Genomic DNA, 21,452 nt, shown 5'->3' with positions numbered 1-21,452 from the left:
CCTGCAATAGTGGTTATATCCCCCCTATTATCGAAAGGGGTTCGACCTGATTTTCCTGTGCTCCAGTTGGCCTATCGGAGCTTCAGGGACTGATTGAGGGTTCTGCCCTGTGGGCTGATTAAGGACTATCCGATTAAAGGCGTATTGGGCCAACGATCTAGCTCTGATGAGAGTTTCAATTTCATACTTCAACTGCCGACAGTCATCAGGGTTATGACCGATGTCGTTAAGGAATCGACAGAATTTTGAGGAATCTCTCTTCGCCGTCTGGTTCATCAATAGTTCTGGCAGCGTCCATGGAAGGCGATTAGAATTTGCTAGAAAAATGTGCTCTCGGGTATCCGTTAGGTCAGTATAAGTGGCGTAGATAGGTTTGAATTTTCCCCGGACTTATTTTCCTTCATCCTGCGCTGGTCACCCTCACCATTCCTCTTCCTTTTGTTATTCCCCCCTTCATAATTTTGGGCAACGGTTTGAGTCGTAGCTGCAACATCTGTTTCAGCTCCAACGGGTTGGACAGGGGTCTAGCTGGTTCCTGTGATAGAGGCTCGTGCCTCCTCCAGGTTATCAACATTTGAGCTCGGGTCAAAAATTTGTGTACGGTCTTAACTCATTTTCTTTGGAGTTCCTTCCATAAGTCACCCCCAACAAGGATTCCCGTCCTCAATGCCATGAGCTTGGAACTGTCATCAGCATCCTTAGCTCGTGCAGCAACATTGGAAAATCTTCTTAGATATGCCTTCAGTATCTCGCCAGGTTTCTGCTTCTTGTTGGCCAAAGAATCAGCCTCAACCCGAGCTTCCTGTGAAGCTCAAAATGCTTTTTTAAAATCAGAAGAAAATTTCTTCCATGAGCTTATGCAATGCCTCTTGTATTGCTTAAACCACTGCCTGGTGTAACATGCCGACCTTGATGGCATGTTACAAGCTAGGATGGCGCTCGGTCAGATGCGCACGCGAGGGTGCAGGCTGGTGAGCATGCTGATGCCTAGTTTGTACTGCAGTGGCATTTTCGTAAATATCTTCAATATTGCCCGGAAATGGACGGGACTTGGTAGGTTCCATATTGAAGGGTCAATTAACGCAATGGTATGATCGGATTTGGGAGATTCGGAGAATTGGCGAGCTGGAAGCCAAATATTTCTCCCAAGCGAAAATCATATATGTTCCGGGTAGAAGGCTAAAAGCTCAGAAGGCTCTTTGTAGGGGGAGCACCTGGTGTCAGCTCTCCACCACCCCCTGGCGCAGGTGCGTCAAGTGAGCTACTACTAGTTGGGAGGACTAGTAGGGCGGGCATATGAGGACCACGAGGGGACTCATATGTCTCCATGAGTAGGAGTACTCATGGACATTACTGGGCCGCCCCGGTAGTGCGTCGAAGTGTGCTGCCAGAGGTTTAAGGGTACGGTTCCCTTGGCTTGCCGGGATGCCTCTTGCATGGAACGTGGCCCAAACCTTCGAGAGATGTCGTGGGGCGCCATGGCCACGAATCTCAACACGAGATGGCATGGGAAGTCATTCGTGGGACTTGTAAGCATGCAAGCATTAAAGGGTGCACTATGCTTGAGTAGGACAGAGGTCTAGTGTATGCTACTAGTCTGGCAGCCAATCTCGAGGGCCTGCCAACATGCATGATGGTATGGTGCCTTGAGGATTGGACCATGGACGTATGGGAGTCCTTGGTCTGTGACGTGAGCTAATCGGATAGTATCGAATGGGGCATGATGAGAGGTGTTGGCACGTCAGCTTGGTGTTGGCTCTTGGCCACACATGCTACCTTGACTTGCGAATGTCTGGGTGAGCATCGGTGTTGGGACTTGCCTTGCCATAGTGAGAACCTATGGACAGTGTGAGTGTCTTGGCTAGATAGCCTTGATGCATGATTGCACTCATAGATGCTTGAGAGCATGACTCAGCGAGAGTTGTTCAAGAGACGGAAGTGTGCAGAGGCACACGGTCGCGCGAAAAATGTGCCCATTGTTATTCGAATGGCTGGAAGGCTGACCTTGGCTCAGAGGAGTCAAGGTGCCGCACGGGCATTTCCGCTGTCAAAATGTCAGCCCGTGACACCTGGCAGGCCCGACCAGAGTTCCAGGGAAAAAGATACACCTTAGATCGAGCCCGAAATGGTGGGCCATCATCATGGTGTTAAACATTTCAAGGTGATCGGACGGATCTCCATTTCCATCAAATTTTGACATGTGGGGTATCCTAAAACCCATAGGATATGTTGTCGCCGCAATGTTTGGAGTGAAGGCTCGAGCTACTCGTCTGAGTAAAAATCATCCTTTTCTTTTCCAGATTAAAGTCTTTTCATTTGATCTTCCATCAGAGCTAGTCTCTCAAGGGTTTGGTCCCTAGTCCCTAGGTTAACTGGGGATGCTCAACAACTCATGTCCTATTGTATGCGTTTGACGGGTTATTGTGCCTCCAAGCTCAATCTTGGTTCAGTAGGGCATTCCCGTTGTCGCGCACTATGGATGGATCTCCTTCGTGTCGAGTATAGCTAACACCTTCATCCCGAGCTGGATACCTTCTCTACGAGTTCAGATGATCGCGCAAGTCGGGTTGCGGGTCATACCGAGGGCTTTGTGCCGAACTCAAGTCAATTCTTAGGTCTCTGTTGGACCTTCTGCAATGATGACTTTCGGTCCAGTAACTTCCATTTGCGATGCTTACAGCTCGCGGTCGAGATCGAGGGCCTGGATTCACAACACGCATTCGTGGAGCGGAAGTATTTGCAGATGGGGGAGAATTTCTCATGCTTTCCCCATAAGCTGGAATATCTCGTTGAGGATGAGGTGCTGTCGGGTGTCTTACAGGTGACGAAGGATGCCTTATTGGTGAGGCTATCCTTGTTCTGTTAGGACAGACTAGATTAGCCCATCTATGTTCTATTCCAACGTCCCTAGATCTGGTGATCCGATCGTGGTACGGAAGGATTTGTTGGAGCATTATGCCTTCACGAGCCTATCCCAGCCCCTCCTCATGGATTGTCATGGACATTCTTGGGGGCCTGTGAAGAAGGCACAGAACTTGGGGTTGTAGTCCTGTTTGACCGACTAACATGTTGGCGACCCCTGTGATGGTCGCTGGGCCGAGCATTCTGATGATCTTGCCCTGCAGGCACAAAACTTGGAGTGGCAGTCCTGACAGATTGATTTGGTTTGGATCGATTATTCCCGTGGGACTTATGAGACCCACTCCTCCTCTTTCCGACATTAATGTTGGTGGCAAGAGAGGGTAACCGAGCCAAATCCTCCTCAATATGCTTGTTTCCCTAGCCAGATGGCTCCTCAGTTGCATGTTTTCCATTTCGATGGCAGCCTGATAGCCTGAATCAGGATTTGGCAGTAACAGCACCGAACTCCAGGTATCGCTCTAATCCGCAGATTGCTTTCTCGGACGTTGTTGAACATCCGGTCTCCTTTCATCGGGAACGCAGGTATGATGGGCCTCCTGCCCACCAGGCCGTTCTGTCTCATTATCGTGCATTAAGCGAGTGACCACCATGACAAAAAATGGACTGGGATTTGTGTTGCACTAATTCACTCTCAATGAAAGCACCATACTGTTGACGCAGTTTTTCGCCAATGAGAAATTAGGAAGTAAAAGGGAAGATTAGTGCATAGTAGTAAACCGTAATGAAATAACAAGAAATCACTCAAAAGTACCGAACTTTTACGTGGTTCAGTGGTTAAAATCTACCTAGTCCATGAGTCAATATTATTATTGTTTCTCTCTGTACTTTGGCAGAGTTTCGGTAGTATAGAATAAGGGTCCCCTTTCCTGTCCAATATTCCAAGTATTTATAGGGGAATTCCATGGACAGGCTTGGGTCTCCGTGTAAACAAAACACGTAATTACACATATGGTATATAATTAATATAGATTATTCCCATTTACAGTGGGATATGATCAAATAACATAATAAACACGTTCCTACTATCTTGGGTAATAAATGACATAAATATGATGCAGCGTGGTCATTAATGAACGTATAAAGAATCCCCGAGTCTCTTGGGATTCTTTAGTATGCGTTATATCTGGGTCTTCACGAGCTGAATATCTCATACGAGCTCAAGCTTGACAGCTATCTGACTCCGAGCTCGTAATAAGTCTAGCACGCCTAATACTTGATTTGACCATTTCGAGTCTCGAGCTGGTCACATGGTTAATAATCATATATTCTACTTGGTTATATTTCCATGTATTTACCTACTAGTTGTACCCGAGCTGAGTAAGTGAACTCGTGCGAAAGTTAGGGAACACACTGCTGTTCACGCATGACATAGGGTAACAGTGTACAAATATTGTATATGTGTATTTTTTATTTAATTAATAATTTGAAAATAGATATTTTCAAATTTGGTAAGTTAGATAATTACATAAATCAATTCCTATCATCATTACGATATTATTATTATATTACTATTATTATTAGGAATAATATGGTAATATATATTCTTTATATATATGATATAGAATAAAAAGAGGATACACAAAAAACAAGAAAGAAAAATACAAGAGAGAATTCAAAAAAAGTTTTAGAATTTGTAAGATAAGAAATTGTCTTCTTCTTCTTTTAATCTAACCCTTCTCAAGCCATAATCCAAGTTTTCATGTGTTGAGATATACTTGTGATTTCTAAATTACAACTCATGTTCTCTATGTGCCCACACACATCTTGAGGTGTGGAGAACATTCCGGAAGATCGATATATATACGAAAAGACTCGATGACACTTGATAGGCTTCAAAAGGTAAATACTCGTGTTCTTTAATATTTTTGTATATCTTTATATGATATATATATGTCGCATGCTTAATAATATTGTATGTCAATGTTTCTGTCTGAATGTTCTTCTTGATCATATAAATTGTTTATATGAGAGATAGAACATTTTTGGTGTTATCTAAACTGGGCTCACAATGCCAATTCCCCTGCGCACTTTGATTGCTTTTCCAACAATTGGTACTAGAGTAGGTCATTAATCTATACATATTATTAATTGCTATGTGGGACTATATGTAGTTTTATATTATATGTGATATATGTTTGAATGGATGGATGGTTATGTAATGACCCAACTACTCTAGACTTTGGACCATTAACGAAAACTATCCATAGACACTAATCCTTAATAAAACTTACAAGTGAAATGATCATAACTTTATTAAAAACTTGTAAAAATAAATGTTAAACTTACATAAAATTTAAAGTAGGACATGGGATCCCATTGTTTTAAAATCAAAACATAACATAATTGTAATTAAAAGGGATTACATAATAAAGTGTGGAAAAATACACATAAGACCATAAGTAAAGAAACTTCATCCTCGAATCGAACTCTCGGCCCTTCGATTCCATTCCGCCTCAATACACATGCCCAAACTACCAAGAACCTTTCCCACCATCAAAGCTATATTCCTGCACATATAAACATAAAAGGAGTGAGCCTAATCCCCAGCAAGGAAAATCTAACACATAAACCATATACATAAATTTGGTAATGTAACATAAAACATATCATAACACATATGTCACATACATACTATAATGGCCATTATTACTTGAGGTGCCATAAACTAAACAAGTCATATGCCCATTAGATTAGTGGGGCTTGCTAGCTAAGCAAGTCATATGCCCATAATTTATTGGGGCTTGTTAGTTGTACAGGTCATATGCCCAAGTCTACAATTATACATATTATAGCATATTACATAACACATAATCATAAGATAACATTAATCATAACATATAAATCATATAACACATAAATCCTATCCTATTTTCCTTACCAAAAATACCGGGATATGAGAACAGTTTTGGGACTTTGGAACACTCCTAAAAACCATAAATGGAAGGGTGAGTATACTAAAGAGAATGAGATGAAAAGAATGGAAGAACTATACCATTAAGAATATACTTACCAAAAACCTTATGTTCAAGATCTTAGATTTCCTATTCAAGAATAAAGAATAAAGTTAGGGTACTGAATAGAAAACTATAAGAACTTAAAGAAAATAATACCAAATGAACTAGAGTATGGAATACCTTGAATGCTTCTATGACCAATCTAAACCTTGAACCGAAATGTGCTATAAAGCTTACTTCCCAAGTGTTTGGTAAGCTTATAATGATCAAGCTTATAATCCTCAACCCAAGTGTTTACACTCTCACAATAACCTAGCAACTTGCAGCCTTTGAACTTAATTTGATGAATGAATAAATGGCTGGGTACTAGGTCCTATTTATAGAGTTTATGAATGAAAAGATCTTCATTTAACTTGAATAAAAATAATGGCTTTTTAAGTGAAAAATATTTGAATTATCGTTTAGCAGAGGCTGAAGACTCGTTCAAAAAGATGCTGGACTTATCAAGGGGTTAAAGATTTGAATTGAGAACATTTTCAAAAACTTTCAAAATGCACTGAAGGAGGCGATATATCGCCCCCTGTAGGTGATATATCGCCTGGGCCAGCATGCCCGAGGCAATCGTGCAAGGTTTCGTGTTTTTCGTATCCCCGTACTGCGATATATCGCCCCCTATAGCTGCGATATATCGGCATACGCTGAATATTTAAACACAAAATTACACAATTTTAGCTTAATTTGAATTGAGTAAACAACCTTGACTAAGTCCCCTAACATTTTCAAAGCTGCTGATAGACCCTAGGATATTCAAATATTACTCTTAATAAACTTATTCCTCAAAAATACTTAATTATCATTAAACATACACATGACAAGTGTATCTTTCTTATTGGGTCTATCTAAACCTTATAATATAATATTTATCACCACCAATATCAGTCATATTAATCAGACCTTAGGTTAAAATTAATATTCTTAAACTATTGGTTAAACCTAGAAAATCTACAAGTTTTACTATGAGTGTCCAAATAAATCCCGGTCTGAACAAAAGTCCACAGCCATACTACTACTATTACTATTATACTACTATCTAACTAGTTAAGTAAAGTTCTTGGACTCTACAGGTTATTTTCATGATGATAGATTCTCAAGGGTTGTTTATAATGATGCTTTTGGGTTTAGGAATTATTCTAGATGAAATATGTAAGCCAATTTTGGGGCATAGGAATTTTGCATTTTTTCTTTAAAAAAATTATGGTTGAAATTCTAAAATGGCCCGAGCCCCAAGCCTAGCCCCGAGCTGCTCCTGTCTGTGCCACCGTCGCCCGTGCGCACCTCCCTGGCCACCCATGCCCGTACGAGCCTCCCTGCCCAGGCCTGTGCCCCAGCGCCTGCCTCCCTACCCAGGTTCACACCCCTGCGCGCCTGCCTGTCGAGGTACGCACCCCTGCACACCTGCCTGCCCAGCCACACCCTTGCCGCTACACCTCAACGTTACACACCTAGGGTTTGTATTTTACAAACCCTAATGTGTAGTTACCATAATTGTTTGAATTATTCATTTAATTAAAAATTTGAAATTGAATTAAAATGCTTTTGATTTGGAAATTTCTTTAATTGAAATAATATTGATTATTTTCCTTAATTAAAATTGTTTTAATTGTTATCTTCCATAATTAATTTTTTTTAATTAAAATATCCAAAATTAAAATTATCTTGAATTTTAATTTATTAAAATTAAATTATTTAATTTTATTTTTGAACGAAATTACCCAAATTCAAATTGGGCCTTAGAAACTATTTGGGTGTTAAAACTCAAAGTTCAATTATTTTTAAAAGTTTGTTTAAAATAATTAAAAAGTTGTATAATTCAAAATGGATATGGAAAAGGGGTGGTGCTGGCTCAACAAGACTACATCTCAAGGTTCAAGATCAAAGTGCTCTTCATCAGGCCTTTAATAGTCTAGGTTACATTTTCATGTATCTTTTGCAAGTGTTGTAATTTTTCTAGAAATACCAAAAAGTTACCAACCCACTTTTATTTACTTATTAAAAATTTTTGAATGTGATTAAAATGTGTAATATTTTGTCATGCTTTATAACATGTCATTTATATACCCACACGGTATGCAATTAGCATGCATTACATTCGTGTAGAAACATGCTATTAGGAACGCCCTATATTTTATTATATGTTTATATATGACAATTCATATAATAATAAATTTAGTCTTAATTAGTTAAGATGGTAAATCAATAATAAAGTTGTTTAATTTGTTGTTTTAATGAGAAATGTTTTATTAAAATAAAATGATATTCTCTTAGTTAAAGCAAAATTAAAATTAGAATTAAGGGCACAATTTTTATGTTTTGCTTAATTGGATTAGTAATTATTAGAATATCATTTGGTAAAAATCATTAAATTTATTTTTACAACTAAATATAAAAATATTGGGTTTGTGAAATACACACTTTTTCAAAATAGTGAGTGGGAGAGGGAGTTATGACAATAAGTTCCATGGTCTCCATTATTGGTTGAACACCGAGAGGCATAGGAAGGGCATCGTGTCACCTCCGTTTGTGGCCTCCCTAAGGAAAGGCTTCCTAATATGTTTATTTTATCTCAAGGTAGACCTCTCTTATGAGAATATAATTAGTGATGTATTTAAAGTTTGACTGACCCTAAGGCACACTCTTGAGTTAAGTCATTGATTGAAAATAATGGGTTACACTCCAAAGGTGTATCTACGCTTTCGAGCACGACTAGTGCATCTTGACCAAACAAGCAGTAGTTCATAAGTCAAAAGAGAAAAAGGAATTTTTAAGTTTTCACTTATGAAATTGAGATTTGTCTCAAAATTAATTTGGAGTTAGTCTGACCTACCCCAAGGCGGTCTATTAATTTTCAAATTAATTTATCGTGGATAAGTATATATTTTTATGTGTTTTTATATGTTATATTCATGCACCATGTTTACTTTTCCAAATAAAATTTGGCATTTATTATATGTTTTAATTCATTATATTTTATTTTTTATTTCCAGCAACAATGGTTAATTCTCCTAATCCTGATCAAGAACCTCAAAATGTGAAAGAACCAGTGAATCCTTATGACGACTACCTAAGTACTTTTCATTTAGACTTCAACAATCTTAATGATTGGTACAAAAACATACACATAGTTCTGAGTAAACTAAAAGTGTATGATGTAATCATTGATGTACCTCCAGATGAGCCAACAACTTTATCTGATTATGATAGTCATATAAAATATGCAGATTGGATGAGATGTAATTATTTGGCTTGTTATTGCATTCTAAAGACTATGCCTAAAGATATTAAATCAAGATATGTGAACCTTAGATCTACATACGAGATATGGGAAAGGATCAAAAGAGGTTCTTTTGATCACTTGAGAAGTTTGCAAGAAGAAAGGGGAAATATGATTTGTTCATCTCCTTTTAATATATTGAATAGTTGATTCAAATTTTTATGCCACAAACCATATTTTTATCTTGTTTTCAAGAACGCATTATTTGAGAAAAGAAAGAAATGCGAAAGAGAAACAAGAAAAGGATTGCAGAATGGTAGACCAAGAAATAACTGGCATGGAATTTAGTTTTTTATTTTCAACTTTGTATTAAGTTTGTTCCTTTAAAATTAGTTCTAGAATTTTTTCTAGGAACTATATTTTAGATTCATTTATTTGATGAGTGAACAAGTTTGATATTTCTTTTTAATAATAAATTCAGTTGTTATTTTTAAATATATTTCTTTACCTATTTCATCAATGAGTATAAATGATAATTATGAATTATTCAAATCATAGATTGAATAAATAAGACATATTATTCCAACAACAATTAAGTGAAACATATATGTGAATTATTTTTTAGATTGGCTTGTGATTAATTTGACACATAAAAATAAGACAATCTTTTATTGGAACCATTCATTGGTTCTCTCCTTGTTTATATAGTTTATTAATTAAAGTTAACCAAAAGACCTTTCTCTAATAAAGGCTCAAAAATCACATAATTGTTTAGCTAATACATAGAGATGTATGTTGAACCTTTTAATGTTCAAAACTAAAAGAGATAATAAATAGTAAGTCAATATTGATTGACATTTATTTAAGATATGTTTATTTTTTGTTGAATGCAATGAAAATTTCTAGAAATTTTCATGCAGCATTCAATGTAAAGTCACTTAAAGACTTGTTTGATCTGATCAAAAGGAAGTTTAACGTCGAATTTAGAATTCAAGTAATTTGAATGTGAACTTGGAATTCAAACCCAACTCACATACAACTAGAATGCTAAGAAAAATTAGTATTTTATAAATGGAATATAATCATATTTATTAAAATTAAATACATAATGAGCGATCATTAGCGTCTTTATTATCTATATAATTTTAACACTTGTTATACTCTATACATATTTGATTATACAATATCAAAGACTTAAAATTTGGGATTCACAAGTGGTTATGTGAATAAATTGAAATTTTTCCATGAAGTCATTCAGTGAAACAGTTTAATAATCATAAAAGATTACAAAAGAGTTTGTATCTCTTAAATGCTACTTTAATGAAGCATAATTATTATACTCACTATAATTTTTTAGTTAACTTGTACTAGAAATAATGATTGCAAGTCAAGAAGCAAGTTATTGTTAATTAACAATGATAAAACCAAAGAATATCACAAATTCTGTAAAGGATTATTGTAGTGGGAGCGTCAGTTAGTAACTAATTCGTTACAAACATAAAGTTTAGTTAATTTTGTGTAACACAATCTAACTATATTTCATTCTCATACTAGTATGTAATGAAAAGGATTTTACAGAAAACAATGGTTGAAACACCATGAATCTAAAAATTTGGAACTCTATGACATCTGGATCCTTGAACATTCATCTAAAGTTCATGAAACTTCAGCTTGAAACAAGATATTCAAGATGAAGAGGAGAACAGAGGAAAGTACAGACTTTTCAAAGTAAGGTTAATAGCCTAAGAACAGAGGAAGAATTTATTACTTGAATAAATACCTTCTACTATAACCAAGCTTAAATTTGTATACATACTATTATCCATTGATGTAATAGTCTTTACTGAATGGCTGACATGACAAAACCGTTTGAAGATCTCGACCAGAAAGAATCTGTTGTGATTCTTATTCTTAATATTGATAATGTTCTAATAATTGGGAATGATGTAGAAAAATCATCAATAGAAAAGAAATGGTTAGGTGAATATTTCTAAACATTAGAGTTAGAAAAACAAAGAATGTTCTATACATTCAAGTCTATAGAGATTGAAAGAATAATCTGTTGTGATTCTTATTCTTAAATACTTTAGTTTACAAAAATCCAAGAAAGGCTATTTACCTTCCCAGTCAGGAGGATGTATTATCTAAATAATAATTTTCATTTATTCTTTTACTAGAAAAGAAAGGCATGAGACAGTATTCCTATAACTCAGTGATGTACCGTTTAATGTATCAACTGTTATGTTTTCGAATTAACATTTGGGAATAGTTAGCAGTTGACAATGCAATGATGGATTTAGACATTAAATAATTATATGGACTTAATTTTTAGTGTCTTCCATATAATGGAGATTATATGTTTGTGCATTTAGGCAATGTCGTAAAATCCCAAATGATGAACTAATTTTAAACCAAATAGAAATCCTCAAAGATTGATATCAAAATTAGCTTCCATAACTTTGGAGGAAACACATGAATCTGGAAATGTATTGGACATTTAAGATTTGTATGTTTTACCATAGAAGCCAAAATGTAACACCTACGAGTAGTTAAATAGGTTATATGATTTAGTTGAGTTCTTCGTCATTCTGGAAAGGGTTTCAGACTTGAATAAACTATTAGTATCTCATTGCGAAAGCAATGGAGATAAAGCTATTCTAGAAAAACTAGAAATCATGAGAGGGTAAATCACATGAAATAAAGTATCATTTAATTCAAGAAATTTTACATAATTGATGCAATGATCTTGCAGATAACTTTAAAACACAGTTTCTTACAAAACTGTTTACAAAGAATTTGTTAGACAAATTCTTTTAAGGATAATGTGATTGACACATTGAGAGAGATGCCTCGATTTGCTTTAGGGCAAGTGGGAGATTGTTGGGAATAGTTCCCTTAAAGCAATTGTAGTTGACAAATATTTTAAAATGAAATAAATAATTGAATTGAATTATTATATATATAGACTATGTCCGATATTATGTTGATAATATTAAGTAAATATCAGAAAATTCATAACTTTATCTATGTTGTATTAATCTCATATTGGTATGAGAGGATCGAGATTAAGATAATAAATTAAAACTATTCGCAATAAAATAAAGTTATGGAATCTTTAGATTAATTACTGCTAGTACGGTTCGCTAGTGTAGTAGGACACTTTAGTGAAGGTACTTTATATATAGTGATATGTAGAAATCGACTAGAGGCGATTTGTTATACTTGTTTAAACACTCTTTCATAGTATTAATCTGTAATGTCCCAAAATACCTAATGTGACTTAGAGCCTGGATTAGGGGGCCAGCAGGGCCATAATTGATTTATTATGCCATTTATGTGATTATATACATGATTATGTGAGTTATATTATTATATGACGATAAATGCATGCATGTGGGTCCACTTTTCATTGTAACTGAATCTTGGTAATTTGGCCCGTTGAGGGCATAATTGTATATTGTCATGTATGTTTATGATTTATGGATGAGGTCACATTATTATGTGGATATGTTCGAACTATTTGGCATGAGACGATCTTAGAATGTAAATTAGCGGTTTGGTCATAACGGGGTTAATTTTTGGACTCGTGGTGAGTCTCGGGGTAATTTGATGATTAGTGCATTACCGGGAATTAAAAAGATAATGGGATATGATTTATTAATATTCGAGAATATTGGGAATATTGGGAATTGGAGGACGTTAATTATGATTAACTGGATTAGATGGCAAAGGACGATTTTTCCCTTTGTGGCTGTTAAGGAAATAAATTAGACATGGGGGCATTTTGGTCATTTGACCTTAGGATATATTTAAACTAAATTGGATGGCTATAGAAGGGTAAAAGTTGAAGCAAAAACATAGTTTTTCTTCCTCTTCTCCCGATCATCTTTTTCCGATCTTTCCTTTGGATTTTTTAAGCTAAGATTAAGGGTTCATGCTTGGGAATTAAGGCTTGAGGTTTTAGGTTATTGTTCAGCCATTGAAGGGAAAGCAAACCTAAGTTTAAGGTAAGGTTTCAGCCATGGTTTTTCTGGTTTATGCTCTATTTTCAGCTGGTTTTTAGTTGATATTTTGGATTAAATAGATGGGAATTTGATAAGGTTTTAAATGGTTTAAAGCTTAGGTTTTGTTGGTTGAATGTTGGGTAAGTTGTGGTAATGTGTTGGGTGTGATTTCTGGGTTGATTTGATAAGGTTTGTGGCTGGTTTTAATGGAGAAAATGGCAAGGGTGCTGTGTTCATGGGGTTAAGTCGCGACTTGGCCCAAGAAATTTGCGACCCACCCCTTCCTTTTGTGCCAGGGAGGAGTTTTCTAGGGTTTAGGCTCGGGGGTTCAATTCCTAAGGCTCGAGATCGAATCTACTAACCGTTTTAGTACGATTCTAGGTCCCAGGAGCGATGTTTAGACCATGAACATTTTATGATTTGTTTTATTAATGGAATTCCATATTTGGTTATGACTAGGTGACCACTAAGGGACCAAATGATTGATCATTCTCAAAGGGTCGTTCTTTTATTATTTCACGCTCGAACCAAAGGTTAGAAAACTACACCTAGTATGTGACATGCATGGTTATTGATGAAACATGTTGAGTGTCCTATATATGGGCATTGATTGCATAGTAAATGCATAGCAGCTTTGCTTATCTGTGTATGGCATTGACTTATTAGTCAAAGAATGGCAATGGTGTTTAGCATTGATCGTGAAGCAGTGACTTATCAGTCAAGTTCAGTGGTGATATGAGCATTGGTTGTATGGTATTGGCTTAAGAGTCAAGAACGAAATTAATGTGTTTAACACAGGCCGAAATTATTACATCTAATTGACATAAGCCTTATCATCATAAGCATGAAATGCTTGACCGACCTTAAGTTCGATGAAAACAAAAGCGCATGTCTAGTCTAAAGGCTAGTCACTTAGAGTCAGAGCCAAAAGGGTAAGGCGACTGACAGGTCACATGGCTTGGGAGCGGATCCCCAAAGATGGACTTATTAGCCATTTATTTAAGGAGCAGAACCCTAGAGATGGACTTATTAGTCATCTATACAGGGAACAAATCCTTAGAGGTTGACTTATTAGTCACCTGCACAACGTGTGACTTAATAGTCACTTATTTGATTGGGTAGCAAGCCCCAGCATGATTACCAGAATCATTAGTGATATTCACTTATTTGATTGGGCTGGAAGCCCCAGAATGATTACCATAATCATTTATTGATATTGTATACATGCAGTAATAAGTTTTCTTTGCTTAGCCTGGGCTCACGGGTGCTATGTGTTTCAGGTAAAGGGAAAGAAAAGCTCACCCAGCCTTGAGTGGAGAGCTTAGGTCGCGATGTGTACATATGCGGCCGCTTGACCACCACGACCAATGTGTTTCTCAGAGTTACTAGGGGTTAACCCTATTTTTGCCGCTTAGGTCGGGGAATTGTAACTTTTACATTGTAATGACCATTTTGGATTGTAAATAACATTGTAAACGCTTTTATGGGCCCATGTACAATTTTGTGTTTTAAATAAAATATATCCATTCCTTTTGATCGAGATTTTTCACCTTAGCCTATTAATAATACCTAGATGCACGTTTATAACCAAATGACTCGTTTAGTGAGTTAAGCATTGTTTAAAGTTCATAGTAACAGTCTTGGAGTAACCAAGGTGTAACATAATCAAACACATCAAATGATGATCATATACACGATGATCTTAATCTTGAGGTTGCTATGAACTCTTATATTTGTCATCTGATCGTTTGATTCATGCATTAAGGTTTGCCAGAATGATCAGGCTAAGAACAATTGTTTTGGAGACTCAATGATATATATGGCTGGGCACATAGTTTAACAGATTTGGAATCTATACCTTCTTATAGATTGAATAATGGTTCCCTAAGGGGTTTACTATTGGAACTAGAAAGGTTATGAGCGCTCACGTCGCAAACTTCTTGTGACACAACCTTCACTAGTAAAGTCAACGGTACTCTAGGAACAAGATATATATAAAAGAGTAATTTTATTCCCTTTTAATTATGAACCATTAAGAGAGGATTAACGTCGTATGCAATGATTATATCAATGGACACTTTATTCTTTAATAAAGTACTCTGTAAATATATGTCTATAATTATCAAGAGTTCAATCTCATATTTATAGTGGAGTAATCATGAGATTAATAAATATGATTATTTAATCAAAGAGCTTTGATTAATAATCTAATATTTATTAGAGCTTGATATTATAGGTCCATAGGTCCCAGGGTAGCTCTATCAACACCATATCAAGGTAAGAGTTGATACAAGGGTAAAACTGTAATTTGAAAATTTGAGTATAATTTTATTCTTCGAGTCAAGTATACAATTATATGATAGTTGAGATTAAATAATTAATTTGGAATTAATTATTAAATTTTCAAAAATATGTTTATTAATTTAAATATATAATTTTTCGAAATTCATATATATATAAATTAATTAATTAATTTTTTAAATTAATTATTTTATTTGAGTGGATGAAAATAAAATTGGTAAGTCAAAAAAAAGTTTTTTGATTTATTGAATTTTAAAAGAAGATGATCAATTTGATTTTTGCATTTTGAATATAAAATTTAAATTTTAAAATATGGTTGTCATTTATTTCCTTAAAAAGATTATACTGTATTTTATGGAAGGATTGATTTTAGTTAAATAAATGAATAAAAAAATGATATATCCCTAAAAAGGGAACACACTGTTGTTCACGAATGACATAGTGTAAGCGTGTATAAATATTATATCTGTGTAGTTTTATTTTATTTATTTAATTAATTAATAATTTGAAAATAGATATTTTCAAATTTGGTAAGTTAGATGTTTACCTAAATCAATTCCTATCATCATTTATGATATTATTATTATATTACTATTATTATTAGGTATAATATGGTAATACATATTCTTTATATATTCGATATAGAATAAAAAGTAGATACACAAAAAAAAAAAAAAAAATACTAGAGAGAATTCATAAAAAGTTTCAGAATTTGTCAGACAAGAAATTGTCTTCTTCCTCTTTTATTCTAACCCTTCTCAAGTCATAATCCAAGTTCTCATGTGTTGAGATATACTTGTGATTCCTAAATTACAATCCATGTTCTCTATGTGTCAACACACATCTTGAGGTGTAGAGAACACTCCGAAAGATCGTGGTTTGAGTGTTATCAGCATTAGATAGGAAGATTGATATATATACAAAAAGACTCAAGGACACTTGATAGGCTTCAAGAGGTAAATACTCATGTTCTTGAATATTTATGTAAATGTTTATATGATATATATATTGTATATTTATATATATGTTACATGATTAATAATATTGTATGTTAATGTTTATGTCTGGATGTTTTGCTTGATCATATAAATTGTTTATATGAGAGATGGAAAAATTTTGGCGTTCTCTAAACTAGGCTCACCACGCCAATTCCCATGCGTACTCTGATTGTTTTTCCAATAAGAGTACTTGTATGATTCTCATAGCTTAGGAATTACGTGTTTAATGATCGCAATATGTTAATATACTATAGAGATGTAGGAGATTTGCTTATTGTAGAGAGTTATAAGTCCTAGTAAGAATATAATTTACTATTGTAATATGCTATCATAATAGAGACAGGAATTCTTAAATTCACATTAGAGAGGCATAGGTGGATAGTTGATGAAGTTAATAACCCTAATTCTTATTCCATTAAAATAATATTTTAGTATTGAGTTCTCTATTGTTCTGGTTTATTGTTTTATTTTGTTTATTTTTAGTAAATTCTATATTCATTATTCAACAAATCAATTAGAAATAATGATTGATTCTTGGTAATTAGTAACAGTCCTAGTGAGAACGATACTCTACATACTATTTTATTATTTGTTACGATTGCGTAGACTAGCGTACATAGTTTCCACAACAAGGGTTAATCTGGAACATAATAGTTATTGAGCTCAGATCTATAAATTGATTATAGATTAATTATTCGCTTGTGAATTAATGGTACTTAAGAAACACGAGATAATTAAAATGTTAAAAAAATAATTTTGATAAGCTCTAATTAATGAACCAATAAATGGGAGACATAACTACATTTATTGATTATATCGATGGACTACAAGAGAAAGCTCTATAAATATCTCTTCTATATAAAAAGTGTGTAGATAACGAAAATTCTTGGTTTTAACGGTTTTTAACTTTAACGGAATATACATTTAAAACTAATTAAAAATAGATATTTATTAATTATATTAATATAAATTCAAATTCAAATATTATAAAATATCTTTATTATAAACATATATACTAAACTAGATATTAAATAATTATATTAATATAAATTTAAATGTTACAAAATATTATTATAATAGTAATATAAAATCGTAATTTTTTTACTAATTATATTAATATGAATTCAAATATTATAAAATAATAATAATATATAATACATAATCTTAATTTTTATTAAGAAAAACTATCATTTATGCTTAAAAATGTTATCATATTATATATATTTTAAAAACAAATCAGAAACAATGTTTTAGTTTACTTTTTCATTTAATATGTTTATGTCATTCTTTTATATATAATATTGTTTATTTATTTGAAATTTATATGACAATGATAAAAATTTAATAAAAATAATTAATAAATTCTACAAATATAACTAAACAACCGTGCATTGCACGTTGCTTGTATCTAGTAATTCTATAAATACTTAGGGTGCAATTCCATATTTATACTGAAGTAATGATGGAATTAATAAATAAGATTATTGAATTAAAGAGTTTAATTAATAATCTGGTTTATTTGAGCTTTGTATTATAGGTCCATGATCCATAGGTCACCTTTATCCTACACTGTCAAGGGTAAGAATGTCACAAGAAATATTTATAGAAAGAACGACTATATTACAAATGAATTAATTTTCCAACGTAAGGAAATAATTGTGTCATAATTATGGGCAATTGATTAATTGTGAATTAATCAATTAATTAACTATATAGATTTTGTTCGAAAAAACTTTATGTTAAAATAAATATTAATCATGTTTGGATTAATATATAGAGAGTTTATGTAACGACCCAACTATTCTAGACTTTGGACCATTAATAAACTACTATACACAGACACTAATCTTAAGAAAACATACATATGGAATAACCATAACTTTATTAAAAATTGTATAGCAAAGGTTAAATACATAAAAATACGGTTAGGGTATGAGATCCCATTATTTGAAAATAAAATAGAACATAACTTAAATCTTAAAATGCGTTACAAAACAAAGTGCAGAAAATACATATAAAGCATAATTTTAAATGACTAGAAACAACTTCATCCTCGAATTGTTCACGCAGTCCACCGATTCCATTCTCCCTCAATACACATTCCCAAGCTGCCAAGAACCTTCCCGCCGCCATAACTATTTTCCTGCACAAATAAAACATAAAGGAATGAGCTTAATTCCAAGCAAGGAAAATCTACTACAAGCATGAAACATAATCATACACATAAACTATGAACATGTATCAAATACTAACACATATCATAATTCTAACCCATGTACATGTTAACTATTGGGGTTTGTTAACTAAGCAACTATAAGCCTCAAACTACAATGAGGTTTGCTAGTTAAGAGACTATAAGCCCCAAAAACATACAAGTGTTGGGGTTTGCCATATAGAAACTATAAGCCCTAAAACATAAAAGTGATAGGGTTTGCTATATAACAACTATAAGCCCCACACATATATATATCATAACACATAAAGTCATACTATAGCATAATCATAACACTTTTATATAAACATAGCACATATCACATAAGAACTATCCTATTTTCCTTACCAAAATACCGGGATGGTGAGAACAAAGTGGGGACTTTGGATCACTCCTAAAACCATTAATAGAGGGGTGAGTATTCTAAAGAAAAGAGATGAAAAGAATGAACTATACCATTGAAAAGATACTTACCAACAAGAACCTCAAGTTCAAAGAACTTAGATACCTAATCAAGAATAAAGAATACTGAGTTAGGATTTGAGTAGAGAAAAACTATAAGAACTTAATGAAAAATATAGAAAGGAACTAAGAATAGGGATACCTTTGAAATTGCTATACCCGAACTACACCTCGAAACCGAAATACACTATGAACCTTACTTCCCAAGTGTTTAATGAGCTTATAATGATAAAGCTTATAACCCCAACCCAAGTGTTTAACACTCTAAAGTAATCCTAGCAGCTTGTAGGCTCTGAACTCAGCTTGAAGAATGAAGAAGTGGCTGGGTACTAGGTCCTATTTATAGAGTTCAAGAATGAAAAGATCTTCATTTAGCTTGAATAAAATAATGGATTTTTAATTGAAAAACATTTGAATAATCGTTCAGCAGAGGCTGAAGACTCGGTCAAAAAGATTTTGGACTTATCAAGAGGTTAAGGATTGAAATGAGCTCGATTTCAAAATCATTTGAAAATGCAGCCCTAGAGCCGATATATCGCCTACCATAGGTGATATATCGCTTGGGCTCATATTCCCGAGGCTCGTTGAGGTGGTTGTGCGAAGTTACGTGTTTTTCGTATCCCCGTGTGGCGATATATCGCCCCCTAGAGCTGGGATATATCGGCATAAGGTGTCATGCCGACCGTTGACTGGTAGCTATTGTTGTAAGAGAACTCTATCAGTGGTAAGTACTTATACCATAATCCTCCGAAATCAAGTACACAAGCGCGTAGCATATCCTCTAAAATCTGAATCGTGCTCCCGGACTGTCCGTCTGTCTGAGGATGAAAAGTTGTACTAAGGCTTAGCTTAGTACCCATGGCTTGCTGTAAACTTCCCCAAAATCTCAATGTAAACACCGATCCTCTATTCGACACTATCGTCTTGGGGATTCCATGCAACCTTACTATCTCTTGGACATAGATGTCTGCCTATTGGTCCGCCGTGTATGAAGTCTTAACAGGCAGGAAATGAGCGGACTTGGTTAGTCTATTGATTACTGCCCAAGCAGAATCATGCTGCTTGTTCGTTCGTGGCAAACCTATCACAAAATCTATAGCTATATCATCCCACTTCCATTCTGGTATGCTAAGTGGCTGCAATAAGCTTGTAGGCTGCGGATGTTCTCCTTTCACTTGCTGACATACTAGAAACTTAGACACAAATTCTGCTATGTCCTTCTTCATTCCTGGCCACCAATAGATTGCGTTGATGTCGTGTGTCATCATGGTCGACCCTGGGTGAACTGAGTAGGGGGTACTGTGCACTTCTTCTAGAATTGTCATCTTAATCTTTTGATCATTCGGCACGTATACCCGATCCTTATATCTCAATAACCCTTGACCAGATATTGAGAAGTCTGTGGCCTTTCCTTCTTTGACTACATCCGCATGTGCCACTAGTGTGTCGTCATGCTCTTGCCCAATCCGTATATCTTCTAGGAGATTTGACTGGATGGAAAAATTAGCCAGCTTGCCGATAACTATCTCTATTCCGGCATTGATCAGCTCCTGCTGCAGTGGCTTTTCTATTCCGACTAGTGCTGATAAACTTCCATAACTCTTCCTACTTAGCGCATCGGCAACTACATTTGCCTTTCCTAGGTGGTACAAGATTTTGCAGTCGTAATCCTTCACTAGCTCTAACCACCTGTGATGCCTCATGTTGAGATCCTTCTGAGTAAAGAAGTACTTTAAACTTTTGTGGTCCGTATAAATCTAGCACCGTTCTCCGTAAAGATAATAGCGCTAGATTTTCAACGCAAAGACTATCACCTTGTCATTCTGTATTTCATGAGTTGGATAGCGTTGCTCATACTCCTTCAGCTGTCGTGAGGCGTAGGCTATCACCTTGTCATTCTGTATCAGCACGCAACCCAACCCTTGCTTCGATGCATCGTAGTAGTCTATGAACTTATCGTTGGGTGTCGGTACACAGAGTACTAGTGCTGAGCACATCTTGTCCTTAAGCAACTAGAAGCTTTCTTCACATCTATCATTCCAGTTGAATCTTTGCTGTTTCCGGGTCAAGTTGGTGAGTGGAGTGGCTATCTTAGAAAAGCCTTCTACGAACCTCCTATAATAACCTGCTAATCCCTGAAAGCTCCTTACTTCGGATGCGTTCTTTGGTCTTGGCCAATCCTTCACGGCCTCTACCTATGATGGGTCTACTGCAACTCTGTCCTTGGATATAATGTGCCCGAGGAACGCCACTTGTGAAAGCCAAAATTCGCATTTCTTTAACTTGGCGTAGAGTTGATGTTCCTTTAGTCACGACAAAATCAACCTC

Source organism: Humulus lupulus, chromosome 9, assembly GCF_963169125.1.
Source record: "Humulus lupulus chromosome 9, drHumLupu1.1, whole genome shotgun sequence".
Lineage (NCBI taxonomy): Eukaryota > Viridiplantae > Streptophyta > Magnoliopsida > Rosales > Cannabaceae > Humulus > Humulus lupulus.
Note: the sequence above shows the minus strand (reverse complement) of the source record.